This window comes from Ictalurus punctatus, chromosome 27 (assembly GCF_001660625.3).
Source record: "Ictalurus punctatus breed USDA103 chromosome 27, Coco_2.0, whole genome shotgun sequence".
NCBI lineage: Eukaryota > Metazoa > Chordata > Actinopteri > Siluriformes > Ictaluridae > Ictalurus > Ictalurus punctatus.
Window position 1 is genome coordinate 5153567 of NC_030442.2, and position 11434 is coordinate 5165000.

Sequence of the window (11434 nt, forward strand, 5' to 3'; positions counted from 1 at the left end):
ATCAAAACCAAACCAGAACTCGGTATATGAGGTGTGGCTGTATAGACCGTGTGTGTATAGGCTGGGGGTATAGAACAATGGGGGTTGAAGTCGCAGGGGGAAGAGGAGGCAGGTGAGGATGTGCACTCATGGAAAGGGTGCAGGAGGAGTTGCAGATCAAGAGATGGAAGACTGAGTAGTCATGAGAATGTAGGTGCAAGGAGGAGTATGTAGGTGCAAAATGGGTGGGGTATAATTCTACCCTTTTTCTGCCTTCCTCCCATGAGTGCACACCCCTCACCCACACACACACACACTCCTTATCTGCACCCCAGGGTGTGCACTCTCCCACTGCTGCTGCTCCTTCTCCTTCTGTTTATTTTTTTACTGAGACTGCCCCTGCCCCTCCCTCAATCAATTTACCTCCACTGCATTTACACCTCTATCCCACAACTACCCTGACAATCCACTGCATCTTGAGTTAACACCACCCACTCACACAACCCTTCTTCTGATTGCTCCATCCTCTTACTCCACCTCTCCCCGAGCCTACACTCACACGACCCTCCTTCCAATTGCTCCATCCTCTTCATCCACCTCTCCCCCAGCCTACACTCACACATCACCTGCCTGAGGAACACACCCACAATTTACACTACCTCAACCTCCATTAACCAAGCACTCTGGTTGGGTTTTGATCCAAGCACCTTCTGATCCACAAAGTTGACAACTCAGCCAACTGAGGCACAGAGTCACTTACACCCCTGCCTCCATCACACCTTCATACTGCAACAGTACCACTTTTTATTCTTAAACCTGCCAAAAGAAGGGCTAGAACCTGAAAAAACCACACCACAAAGGGAACCCACACTTTCTGGAACCCCACCACTGGCATGAACTCTAAATGCTACACCAACCAGGGACAGAAGCAACCAATATGTGTTGGACTTTTATCATTATAAATCACTTCATGAACTCTAACCACAACACCACAGAGGCACAGACCGACATTTGTATCAGCGTAACAGTAGTAATGCTTCAGTAGTGTATTGTATTGCTCATATAGTACTGTACACTAGATTAAGGATTAATGTTTTTATACATCTATGTTTTGTCCATTGTAATCTTTAATACATTTTTGACTTATTCTTTTATTTTTTACATTTATTTTAATCCTAATCAATTGATACTGTTCTTTTTATTTGTAGAGTTCTATCTATGCTTTCTTCTTTGTTTTTTTTTGTTTGTTTGTTTTTTTAGCAATAACTATAAAACTTTTGTTTAATGCATTGGCGTTCCATGAGAACAGAGGTGGCTGGTAACCCAATTCTGGGAATTCTGGGAGTACTCTGCCCATGGGAGGAATTGTCCTTCTGGTCGTCAGCACAGAAAGCCCATAGGAAGCGTCCAATCTCCTGGTTAGCCTTGACTTGGAACTCCACTCCACTTGTGGGTTGTAGCCTGATGTCAGGCTTACAGAGATGCCCAGTTTTTCCATGAAACCCCTCCACACATGGGGCATGATCTGGGCCCCCTGGTCACTCACAGAGTCCTCCGGGATGACTGAACAAAGGTTTTGCCATTCCAAAGGCTGACAGCAGTCTGGGGAGAGAGATCAGGAGCAGGGACTTGGAAAACCACTCCACGATCACCATGATGACAGTGTTGTTGTGTGATCCGGGAAGATCGGTTATGAAGTCTATGGCTAGGTTTGACCATAGTCTTAGGGGTGTAGGTAATGGGAGGAGCTTGCAGTGTGTGCGGTACTTTGTCTTTAACGCAGACTGAGCAGAATGAGATGAAATGGTGAATGTCTTGGAGCATTTGTGGCCACCAGTCTTTGCCTTGCAGTAGTTGGTGTGTTCTTTGTGTGCCAGGGTGTCCTGTGGCAGGAGAGGCATGAGCCCATGTTATTAATCTTTCTCCTAATAATAACAATAAACTTTATTTTATGAAGTGCCTTTAAAAGCAGCTTCTCAAAGCACTGTGCACAAAAGAAGCAGTACATAGAAAAAATAAAAAAAATTAAGTTAATAAGAATAACAACAACAACAATAATAATAATAATAATAAAAAAGTAGACATCAACAGTCCTCAAGTTTAAAAAAAGTGTGTCTTGAGTTGAGCTTTAAAAATGCCAAAGATCTGAGCTTCCCCAAGTTCGATAGGAAGAGAGTTCCAAAGGGAAGGAGCAGAGACAGAAAAAGCCCCGTCACCCATAGATTTTAAGCTGGTTTGTGGAACAATTAACAGATTACACTGTGAGGAGCGCAGTCTGTGATTTGGGGTGTAAGGAATTAATAAAGCAGATAAGTAATGAGGAGCCAAGCCATGTAATGCCTTGTATGTCAACATCATGATCTTAAAATCGACTCGGAACCTGACCGGGAGCCAGTGCAAGGACTCCAGAACAGGAGTAATATGATCGCATTTCCTGGTCCCAGTCAGGATCCTGGCGGCAGAGTTTTGTACATATTGCAGTTTGGTGATTGGGGGTTTAGAAACTCCGGCTAAAACGGCGTTACAGTAATCTACCTGAGTGACAACGAATAAGTTAATCAGTTTTTCAGCCACAGAGAAGTTTAGCATTGGGCGCAGTCTTGCTATATTTCTGAGGTGAAAAAAGGATGCTTTAACAGTGCTCTGAACAAAAGAATTAAATATAAGACTGGCATCAAAAATTACTCCAAGGTTCCTCATCTTACTTCGAGTGTCTAGAATAGAGCCATCAACAAACAGAGACAGTGGACCAGCTCTGAGAATTTGCTGACGGGAACCTACAAGCATAACTTCAGTTTTCCCGCTATTCAGGCACAGAAAATTATTCATCCATGTTTTATATCAGAAATACAATCAGAAAGAAAAGAAACATCAAGGTTTTCACCAGATTGTGAGTGAATGTAGATTTGAGTATCGTCAGCATAAAAGTGATAATGGAGGCAGTGCGATCGCAGCAGATGCCCAAGTGGAGATAAATAAATATCGAAAACTAAAGGGCCTAAAACTGAACCCTGAGGAACACCAGTGAGCACAGAGCCATAGAAATAAACTGGGAACGTTCAGTCAAATAGGATTTAAACCAGTTTAAAACTGTCCCTGACACACCAAAAACACTTTCAAGGCAGGTAAGTAAAAGACCATGATCAATAGTATCGAAGGCGACTCTAATATCAAGAAGAATAAGAATGGAAGTAGCTCCAGAATCAGAGGACATCAACAAGTCATTGGTTACTTTGACCAACGCCGTTTCAGTGCTGTGAAGTTTACGAAAACCTGTCTGAAGGAGTTCAGAGGGGTTATTAATTGTAAGATGATTACACAATTGAGAGGCAACAACATGCTCGAGTATTTTGCCAAAAACTGAAAATTTGAGATGGGAATAAAATTGTTAAAATCATCCAGGGCAGTGTTTTCTTTCTATGGTACAGGTGTAACAGCAGCAGTCTTTAGTACTGCTGGAATGACCCCAGTCTCCAATGATTCATTTATAATGCTGAGGATAGTAGGGCACCAAACATCGAAGCAAGATTTAAATAGGCTTGTGGGAATAGGATCAAGCCAGCAAGTGGTCGATTTCATGCTGGATACCTCCCTTGTGAGAGCCTCAGAATCAAGCAGTGAGAAATGAGTGAAAGAAACACCAGTAACCCAGATGGATGAAGGAGTGAAGTGGCACAGTCAGGTGTGACAGAAATTTGTTTGCGAACATTATCAATCTTAGAATTAAAAAACTGAAGAAAAGAATTACATAGCTGCTGAGATACAGGCAAGGTGGTAACAGCATTAACTTGAAGCAATCTGTTTATGGTTTGGAACAAGTGCCTGGGATTTCTTTGATTCTTTACAATAGCCTGAAAGAAATAAGATGATCTTTCAGTCTCCATTAATGCTGGGTAATCACCCAGAACATCCTTCCAAGCGAATGTGCTTGACATCTCTTTCTTGCAGGAAATATTTGAACTCTGATAACAGGAACTGAGGTCCATTGTCTGTGACAATCTCTAGTGGATTCCCTTTTTGGATGAATATTGATCTCAGAAAACTGGTACCAGTAGATGCAGTCACGTGAGGTGCAAATTTGACCTCTGGCCATTTTGAGTGGTAGTCAATTAATGTAATGGCATACCTGCAGCTAAGAGGGCCTATTTCAAAAGGACCTACCACATCCATACCCAGTTTCTGCCACGGACCGGCTGGATATTGAACTGCGGTCAGTGGTGCATGTGTGGTTCTAACTGTCTTATCATTAAGCTGGAAGGTGGTACAGGTTGCAATTTTGGACTGTACATGTGAATCCATCTTAGGCCACCAATATAAGTCTCTAAGTCATTGTTTAGTCCTCACAATTCCTTGATGGTCTTCATGTGCTAGAGTGACCAAACATGAATGTAAGCTAAGTGGCACAATCAGTCTGTGAGTTCCTCTTAGCACATAAGAGTCATGGATAGATAGTTCCTCTCTTTCTGGGAAGTAAGGAATCACATCAGCAGGCAATGTTTTAGATGTTGTAGGCCAGCCATTCTCAATATATTGGCGCAGTTTGGTGAGCTCAGGGCAGGAGGAGCTTTCAGCAGCAAACTCAGTGACAGGAACAGCTGACAGCAGGGTGGTGATGGCAGCTACAGTTTCTGGCTCAGAATCAAAGTCAGAATTAATTTCTTTTGGCAATGGCAGACGTGATAGGCAATCTGCTACCCAGTTGTCAGCTCCACGTTTGTACTCCATGTCATAATTGAAGCAGAGCAGTCTTGCAGACCATTGAGCTACTCACAGTTCAGCAGGTCCCATGCCCTTAGTAGTCAAGAGAGTAGTTAAGGCTTGGTGGTCTGATCTTAATTTGAATTGTATACCCCACAGATATGTTCTTCAATGGTAAATGGCCCAGACACAAGCGAGGGCTTCTTTTTTCGTCTCTTTTTCGATTACAGAATATTTCCTCTCTGCAGCTGTCAAAGTTCTGGAAGCAAAAGCCACAGTTCCTTCGGACATATCCAGATAGATCTTAGTCAGGATACCACCTATACCATAGTCCGAAGCATCTGTTGTAACAATTGTGGGCAAAGCAGGGTCAAATAAAGCCAAAGCAGGGCTCTTTGCAATCAGTTCTTTTACTTTCTGGAAACTTTGGTGTGCCTTGGTGGTCCATGTAAAATCTGCATTTCCTCTGAGCATCACATCTCTCATAGGCTCAACAACTGGTGCGTAACTTGGAATGAATTTAGCATACCAAGCGGTGAGGACTAGAAATGATCTTAGTGTGAATGCATCAGACGGACCTGTGGCATTTTGTATTGCCTCCAAGTGTCTGTTGTCTGGCATCAAACCCTCTTTGGAGATGGTATGTCCCAGGAATGTGAGTTTGTCCTGGTGGAACTTACATTTCTCTTCATTTAGATGTAAACCTGCTTCTTGCAGTTTCTTCTGTGCATCACTGTTTTGAGGTGGGCATCATGACTTGCTAGCAGAATCACCAAACACAATTACATCATCCAGATAAAACTGGACACTCGGAACATCTCTGAGGATAGTAGACATCAGTTTCTGAAATGCTGCTGGGCCTGACGCTAATTCATAGCAGACCCTCTTGAAACGGAACAAGCTGTCATGTGTTATAAATGCGGTCAGGTCTCTGCTTTCCTCATGTAGTGGAACCTGATGGTATGCATTTGCCGGATCGAACATCGCAGCGCCTCTCAACTGTGAAAACAGTTCCTCGATGTGTGGAATGGGATAGCTGACCACAATGATTGCTTTCTTGGGGGCGGATGTTATGTGTCTGTCTGGAGCGGCACATTTTAGCAAAATGTCCAATTGTGCCGCATGATTTACAGGTCTTGTTTAAAGCTGGGCACTACTTGGAATTAACTAAATGACTGCTGGAATCACAAGGGTAGCATTCGCGTTCCGAGTGTACATTCATTCGAGTCAGATGCTTTTCTTGTGAGTATCGCTTATGAGTATCAGGCCAGTCATCTCCCTCTGCATGAATCACTAACAGGTAGTTCTCAAACATCTGCATCCATATTCCGAATGGAATTGTAGGTACGCCAGGACAGTGTAAGTATGTAGGAGGAAGATGAACTGCCATCCTCATCACCAGTTTGTTGTGTAGTCATATAAATCAAGAGATTACACTCGGGCAATGCACATGGCTCTTTACATAAACATTGCATTCCCAACACTCTTTTTCTTCTCTCCCCTTACTATCTATCCAGTTCCCCACATCATACAATACCTCCCCCTAGTGGCATTTACCATTCAACAATATTAAGTGAACACAACAAACTCTCACACACACACGTTTGAACAGGATGATCGGTGTAAATTGTTATTTTGTTTAAAGATCTTTTTTTTTTTTTTTATTTAGTACTGCCCCTCTAGAGGGTCATACTACAGAAACATGCACTTTTGGAACGGCAGAATGTCTTAAAATGTATTTCTTTTTTTAACATTTAAACTTTGACCACATTATTACTTAAATCATTGGCTGTATGAATACACTTAAATGACAGCTAAATAATTTTTTTCTTTTTTTGTGCATTTATTTAAAGATGGCATGCACCGTCTATTTGTCACTGGTGTTACCTTACTCATTTGGCAATAATAAAGGCCTTTATGAAATATTATTTTTCAATCTCTTCAGCATATGTAGTCAGAGGTAGAGAATAACATTGATAATGCAGCAAATCAGAAGATTATTATTTTATTTTGATTTGATTTTGTCATCTCGCGAGACGTAAGGGAGAATAGGACGGATGCAACTGCAGTTAACAGTTTTATTAAAGGAGACAAAGGCAGATAAATCCCAATCGTAATCCAAAACGTAGTCAAGACAGGCAAAGGGTCAGGCAATTGGCAAACAGGCATAAACGGGGCAAAGCAGGAATCAAGGTCGCGGTCATAGAAAACAGGGTCGAGAAACAAAACAAGAAATATGAACTACAGTGAGGGGAAAAAAGTATTTGATCCCCTGCTGATTTTGTACGTTTGCCCACTGACAAAGAAATGATCGTTGTATAATTTTAATGGTAGATTTATTTGAACAGTGAGAGACAAAATAACAACAAGAAAATCCAGAAAAACACGTCAAAAATGTTATAAATTGATTTGCATTTTAATGAGGGAAATAAGTATTTGACCCCTCTGCAAAACATGACTTAGTACTTGGTGGCAAAACCCTTGTTGGCAATCACAGAGGTCAGACGTTTCTTGTAGTTGGCCACCAGGTTTGCACACATCTCAGGAGGGGTTTTGTCCCACTCCTCTTTGCAGATCTTCTCCAAGTCATTAAGGTTTCGAGGCTGACGTTTGGCAACTCAAACCTTCAGCTCCCTCCACAGATTTTCTATGGGATTAAGGTCTGGAGGCTGGCTAGGCCCCTCCAGAACCTTAATGTGCTTCTTCTTGAGCCACTCCTTTGTTGCCTTGGCCGTGTGTTTTGGGTCATTGTCATGCTGGAATACCCATCCACGACCCATTTTCAATGCCCTGGCTGAGGGAAGGAGGTCCTCACCCAAGATTTGACGGTACATGGCCCCGTCCATCGTCCCTTTGATGTGGTGAAGTTGTCCTGTCCCCTTAGCAGAAAAACACCCCCAAAGCATAATGTTTCCACTTCCACGTTTGACGGTGGGGAAGGTGTTCTTGGGGTCATAGGCAGCATTCCTCCTCCTCCAAACACGGCGAGTTGAGTTGATGCCAAAGAGCTCCATTTTGGTCTCATCTGACCACAACACTTTCACCCAGTTGTCCTCTGAATCATTCAGATGTTCACTGGCAAACTTCAGACAGGCATGTATATGTGCTTTCTTGAGCAGCGGACCTTGCGGGCGCTGCAGGATTTCAGTCCTTCACGGCGTAGTGTGTTACCAATTGTTTTCTTGGTGACTATGGTCCCAGCTGCCTTGAGATCATTGACAAGATCCTCCCGTGTAGTTCTGGGCTGTTTCCTCACTGTTCTCATGATCATTCTCATTCCACGAGGTGAGATCTTGCATGGAGCCCCAGGTCGAGGGAGATTGACAGTTCTTTTGTGTTTCTTCCATTTGCGAATAATCGCACCAACTGTTGTCACCTTCTCACCAAGCTGCTTGGCAATGGTCTTGTAGCCCATTCCAGACTTGTGTAGGTCTACAATCTTGTCCCTGACATCCTTGGAGAGCTCTTTGGTCTTGGCCATGGTGGAGAGTTTGGAATCTGATTGATTGATTGCTTCTGTGGACAGGTGTCTTTTATACAGGTAACAAACTGATATTAGGAGCACTCCCTTTAAGAGTGTGCTCCTAATCTCAGCTCGTCACCTGTATAAAAGACACCTGGGAGCCAGAAATCTTTCTGATTGAGAGGGGGTCAAATACTTATTTCCCTCATTAAAATGCAAATCAATTTATAACATTTTTGACATGCGTTTTTCTGGATTTTCTTGTTGTTATTTTGTCTCTCACTGTTCAAATTGACCTACCATTAAAATTATAGACTGATCATTTCTTAGTCAGTGGGCAAACGTACAAAATCAGCAGGGGATCAAATACTTCTTTCCCTCACTGTATGACTGTGAACTGGGAGCAGAAAAATCCGATGAACCAATGAACCAATCTAACGTGAAACTAACTATATAACTATATCTAACTATATAACTATATCTAACAAGGAACATAACTTAAGTAATCTAATGTATCTTATCTAATACTCCGCACAGTGTACTGAGAGGCGCGTGATATATAAGCAAACATAATCAACATTAAGTGCTGACAGCTGACACCAATCAAGACACATGTTTGAACAACAGCCAATGACAGAACAGGGAGGAGACAGAACAGAAACATAACAAATGCACGTGTCCACAGTAAACAATGTCACAGCTGTCAAAATCCGAAGAGCATGCGCTCGCTGAGCACTGGTGCACGTAACTCGTGCATGCGCGCGCCCTCTCATCTCTCCGAACCGCGCCTCAAGCCACATGTTGTAAATCATGGCATACACACTAAAATATGTAATTTAATCCATTTGTATTCAATTTTTTTTTTTTTTACATTTCCCTAAGAATAAAGTAGGTCATACCAGTGACCTCAACTAAAAGCTTTGTATGAAATCATGATATAAATGACAACATTTCTAATAACTAAAAAGAGACAGTGGACTTACCATGTGCCTTTCTTCATAGATCCTCAGGGAAGGGGCCACAGGAAGTGAAATGATGACACCAGTATGAGCATGCACCTCATGCAATAGTCGTGTACGAGTCCCTCAGTCGTCCTCGGTGTGAAAAGATGGATCTGAAAATCATACAGCCGCTGTTGGAAAGGGGTCAGATATACAGAATATGCTGGAAAAGCAAAGAATGTGCAGGACCTGGAGGATTTTCCTGAAGAGCAGTGGGCAGTTTACCTGCTCAGGACAAACAAGGGATTCATGAAGGACTATCACAAAACATAAACACAGTCGTGGATCATCCAGGTAACGACACACAGTATTAATAATCAAGCGTATGTAAACTTTTGAACGGGGTAATTTTTTATAAATTCAGCAATTGTCTTGTGGACTATATGTAAACATCTGTTAGGTGAAATAGCTTATTCATGGCGATACTAAATTAAAAAAACAACATGAGATTTTTATGATCAATCTTATTTTGTTAAGAGTATTAAGATTTAGTAGATTCTGCTAGGGGTATGTAAACTTCCAACCGCAACTGTATACCCACCCAGCTACCAATACACACACGCACACACACACACACACACACATTCAACCACTTAAAAACAGCAAGTACTTTTTTTTATAAACAATTAAACATAGACTAAATATGAACATTTTAACAAATAGCGCAAAAAAAAACCCACCTGAGTTAAAACACTCTAAATGCTAAACACTCTAAACACTCCTTATGTAAAAGTCTTCTCTTGCGCCCACACTCTTGATCTGATGCCAGCTGGAGCCACCTCTTCATGGTCCCCTCGACCTCCATCTCAGCAGCATTAGCCGTGAAGAGGTTTCTATGAACTGCAGCTTTGAAATAAAGCAATACGATATGTAAGGTCATTTATGAATCTTAAGCATTAATTACACTTATACCATGGTCAGTGTAAATACTGGATTCTGATTGGCTGGAAGGTGTGCATTATAACTTTACTGCACAAGTAGTTCCATTCAGTTTGATCACCGTTATAATTTGTGCCGCCTACACACACACACACACACACACACACACACACACACACAAACAGACACTCGAGCATACAGAGACATTTGTGCACACATTCATACGCACAAACACTTCTTGCCAGCGCTGTCTGTGACTTTAACAATAAAAATAACTTTGCTACTGAAAATCTACATTATATTTCTCAGCAACGATGTGGTAACATCACTGTTTTTGAAGTAATTCAACTCTCAGTTTTACTACACTACTGCTGCACAACACTGACTGCTGAGAGTCACACATGACATAGATAATTCATACATGCTTAATCTCTCTCTCTTATCACACTACTTTATCTCTGGGTCTGATTAATATTGGCCAAAATTCCAGCTCTAGCGACCTAACTAATAGAAATTAACGGTCATTTTAAACTTCTAATCAAAGTTTGCATTTCTAAACTCAATGACAGCTTTAATTAATTGTGGAAAGACCATGGTATAAGCGGGGTAATCCATGGCTAGGTGTGCATTAAACGATTTGAACGAGTGGTTCTTCACATTAAAATCGTTTAATGCACACCTAGTCGTGGATTACCCCTTACATATCATCTGAGAGAGACAGCGAATTCTGTATGTAAACAGATATACTTATTAATCATGACCTCTCCGAGTTGGAGCCGGTGAAGTCTTTCTGACTCCCCTCCAATTGAGGTTCTTTACCAGGGAGTTGTTAATTCAATATGCGCCAGGTGCAGTCGCACACATCCGCCCCGTCAATACATGCCAACCAGTTCACTTGTAACCGATTAAAAACACAATAATATAATATAAAATAATATAAAATAATTAATTAATAAGCATGCATTGCCTCGTCAACTTTGTCAGTGCTTCTGACTACTCCTGCAGTTACCCTGCCCTGTGTTTTCCATGTTTTCCTCCTCTACTAAAGATTAGGTCATAACTGTTCCATCATATCAAAGTGGTGTTGAATGTTGTGCTTTGAGTATGTGTGTCATTTTGAGAAAAAAGAAACGCTTTCAGTAGCTGTGTAATTGTGCAAGCAATTGTTAACAAAAAATGAAAAAAATTCTCACCAGTTTTTGCTTGTAATCTGGGCTTTGTTGCATCTTTTGCTCCAGACTACGCAGTTAAGGAAGGTCTTGCAGGGGCAGTAAACCATCCTCAATATCCAAAGGCTGCACCTGGACCTCCTGTAATTGAAGCAATCTCAGTGGTTTGTTGGTCCAGCACCATCTCTAATCAGAAAGCAGAAGAACACACTCATATGGCATATTGCCCATGCCAGTTCTGCAGC

At 41.8% G+C, this 11434-nt stretch overlaps 1 long non-coding RNA gene across 1 annotated transcript in view; it reads right to left on the reverse strand.

Moving 5' to 3' along the window:
* Positions 1-791: 791 nt before the first annotated feature.
* Positions 792-11434, reverse strand: part of LOC108259553 (uncharacterized) — an 11436-nt gene continuing 793 nt past the window's right edge. Inside the window, exons 2-5 of the long non-coding RNA XR_001810930.3 lie at positions 11214-11330; positions 9822-9987; positions 9124-9254; positions 792-1862 (exon numbers count right to left, since the gene is read on the reverse strand). This is a non-coding gene — a long non-coding RNA (uncharacterized LOC108259553). The remainder of the gene's footprint in view (positions 1863-9123; positions 9255-9821; positions 9988-11213; positions 11331-11434) is intronic.